The sequence below is a fragment of the Fukomys damarensis genome, unplaced genomic scaffold (genome assembly GCF_012274545.1).
Source record: "Fukomys damarensis isolate Sample0158 unplaced genomic scaffold, DMR_v1.0_HiC HiC_scaffold_23, whole genome shotgun sequence".
In the NCBI taxonomy this organism is placed as follows: domain Eukaryota; kingdom Metazoa; phylum Chordata; class Mammalia; order Rodentia; family Bathyergidae; genus Fukomys; species Fukomys damarensis.
The window spans coordinates 43,752,702-43,756,360 of NW_022900935.1; positions in this window are offsets into that span (position 1 = coordinate 43,752,702).

Here is a 3,659-nt window from a genome sequence, read left to right on the forward strand (position 1 = left end):
TTGCTTCCCAACCACAGAAGATCCCCAAAATGAAAAGGAATGCATCCAAGACACATTTGTGAATAAGCCAGATGAACTGACTGTTCATACTAGCAAAGGATGCACTGCTTGAGATCAACTGATAGTGGTCTTAAAAGTATGTTTGAGACAACTTTAAACCTCCATGCATTCTGCAGCAAAGCCCAGGCAGAGTATTCTGAGACTGTCATGAAGCACTGAAAAGCCTGCTTCCATTTCAGCATCCTGTGTTGGTGAAGCAGGATTTTCTACAGTGACAGCAATCAAACAAGATCACAGAGTAGACTGGACACAAGCGATACACTTCAGGTGTCTCTATCTCCCCTCACCCCAGGTGGGATTGTCTGGTTGCAGGAAGACAAGCTGAGGGTTCCTGCTGTCTCTGCATTGTGGTGAATCATTACATATTGCAATGTAGTAATAAAAATAAAGGGCATGACCAATGCCATATTCTTGAATCATCCCCTCCTCCCAGTCCATGGAAAAACTATCTTCCACAAAACCAGTCCCTGGTACCAAAAGGGTTAGAGACTGCTGGTTTCTCATAAGATATGAGTTATCTGTGCTGGCATTTTTTTGGGTCTTCCTTTTGGGGGATGATTTACATGTGTAAAATTCTAATGCACACATGTATGCTTTTCCTATTAATCTGTCTTATGTCTAATTCCTAGGGTCAGTCAGAGACACTAAGAAAATAGAGAAATTTCACTCCCCACACACCACTAGCTTAGCCACTCTTAAGTGGTGTTTCCGTGGCAGTGAGCACCTTCACACCAAGTGCTGCCATCTCCACTGCCACCTCAAGAACTCCTCATCCTCCCAACCACACATCTGATGCTGTGAAGTACTACGTCCCTATTCCCACTCTCCAGCCCCTGACACTGCTGCTCTACTTCTTGTCTCTATGAATCTGACTCTTCTATAGAAGTGGAAGCACAGAAGATTTGTCCTGTGTGACTGGCTTATTCCACAGAGCACTATGTTCATTTCTATCCCTGTTGTTGTATGTGTCAGAATTTCCTCCCTTTTAAGCCTGAATAATAATCCATTCTGTTGACATATAGTTTATCCATTAATCTGTCCATGGACACTTGGGCTATTTCTGCTTTTAGCTGCTATGAACAATGTGGCCATGATTACACATCAATATGTATGTTTTCTTACTAATCCTCTTAGCTGTTTCCCAGAGGTGGAAATGCTGGACCCCATATATGCGGGCTGTTTCATCATCTGAGGACCTGTCATATGGTTTCCCACAGCAGCTGCCCATTTCTTGTTCTCACCAATGGGGCACAGGGGTTCCAATTTTCCCACATCTCCTCCAACACTTGCAGCTCTCTTTTTGTGCTCCAGGTGGGGCTGAGGGAGCTGCCCTTCACCTAAGGTGCCAGGCTGTCCTGGAATGCCATTGACTGGGGAAAGAGTGTGGAAGGGATTTTCAGTGCTTCAGATCACAGGCCCTCTCCCACCTCACATGAATCTGTGCTGCTGTGAGGCAGATTCCACTGTGTGTGTGTGTCTGTCTGTCTGTCTGTCTGTTTGTCTCTCTGTCTTCCAGGCAGCTTTGTGTCAGGTGCTGTCCCTGAGAAGTGACTGCAGGTCATCATCTATCTGTGAGTCTGTTCACTCCACAGATGTCAGGCAGCTCAGGGTCTCCGCAACACACAGCCTTGTTGAGATAGCTGTACTTTAAAATTCTGTGTCACTTTCCCTGAACCACATCAAAACAAAGGCTTTTCTGGATCAAACAACACCATCAATGGGGTAAAAGGGCCACCTATTGTAGCGGACATCCCTGCCCAGTACTAGCGGGCTATGAGTGGCACATGCTTCTAGCCTCCCTTAATTCAGCTATACTATTTTATATGAGGAGTGAGACTGAAGCCCTACATGACTCAAATGGTCATGTCAGCTAGCAGAGTTGGGCTAGTGTTGCTCCTTTGCTAATGGCTATCACCAAAGCATAAGTCCTGGTCTGTGAAGTAGCAGGGCTCTGCTGAGTTATATGCAGCTGAGGTCAGCATGACCCAAATTAAAATCTTTTCCCCTGAATTATGGCTTTTTACTGACCCAATGGGTTGCTTGCTAATTACACGTGGCCCCAGGACTGGTTTGTTTTATCTAAGCAAGATAAGCAGTACTTAATTCCTAATAGCCCTGCCTGGCACCATCATGCCAAGTGTTCAGCAGTATTTCACTAGATGCCTTCAGAGCATACCCAACTCCCTATTCCTTCCCACAGTTGTATTCAATAAATACTGGGTGTGCTCAGGGGCCTTTATCTTTGCTGCCTAGAGCAGCAATGATCAGGTCCCAAGACTCAGCTTCTTCTCTCTAAGTCTCACTTCTCATCTTTATTCTTTCACCTTGTGCTGTAGTGGCTCACGGGAGGCCAAGACCCATTGCAGGGGTTCTTGCAACATCCCCTTTCCCATTCTCTGTAACCTATGGTATGGGAGAAAATATCCACAAATCAAATGTCTGGTGAAGGATCCAAAGCAGAACATTTCAGCTGGAGACAAGTCAAATCAGGGAGCCAGTAAGCTATGGGGAGACCCATTTCTACCCTGCTAGCCCTAGCGCTGCCCTCCAGAGGTCCCTGTGTCCACAGGGCAGGACAGCAGTGGAATCCAAGCAGAGTCTCTCTCTTAGCTCCTGAAACCCATCTGTGGGAGGAGATAATGACCCATTTGTATTCATAAGACTATTGTTCAAAAGATTAATTAAAAGACGAGAGTATTTTTAACCATCTGTACTAATTTAGGGGAAGAATTAGAAATATAATTGTATTATCTGTAACTGAGATGTTCACACAGATCCCTCTTGGAATTCGAATATTAATGTCTCTCCAAGAGACAGTGCAACTTGGGCAAATAATTGCTGCCATTCCTCCCAAATTAGCCAAATTAAATGAGGGTAATTTAAAATGTTTTGGGGGACCAACAGTCATATGCCAGTAAGAAGACAGGCTTTTCCCCCAAGTTTGGTGAAACTGAGTCCCTAAGAGGCCAACAGAGGAGCTGCCACCCCCGACCAGGATGGGGCTACTGGGCCAGGTTCCAGCCACGGGGGTGGGGATGGATGCTTTGGGCATAAATAATGCAGCAGGGAAATCAGGTCAGCTGCAGTGGGGACACAGGCCAGGGACAGCATCCCTTGCATCTTCCTGAGTGGATCTGCAGAGCTTGGAGTTGGTGACCCAAAACCTCATCCCCATGGGGCCAATGGGAAGTGCCAGCCCTCAGGGCTGCCAGACCAGCCCCTTGCTGAAAAACAAAAAATGGAAAGCAAACTGTCAGGGATGAAGAAACAGGTGGGTAGGCAGGGCCTGGGCAGAGGAGGAGACCCTCACAGATGCCAGCCTGAGTCCAGTCTGCCTAAGGACTTGTTGGCCAGGGAGGTGAAGACTCAACCCCTCAGCAGGCTCCAGCATGTGCGCACGCATGTGTGTGCACACACACACACACAATGTTAACGATACCCCACAGACATTTAATCTTGGCATCTGTTTTCAAAACAAAAGTTTGGTAGCACAAAGACTAGGTGGATGGGCTGGGGATGTAGCTCATTGGCACTGCGCCTGCCTCGTAAGCACAGGGTTCTGAGTTCTATCCCCAGTACCAAAAAAAAAAAAAAAAAAA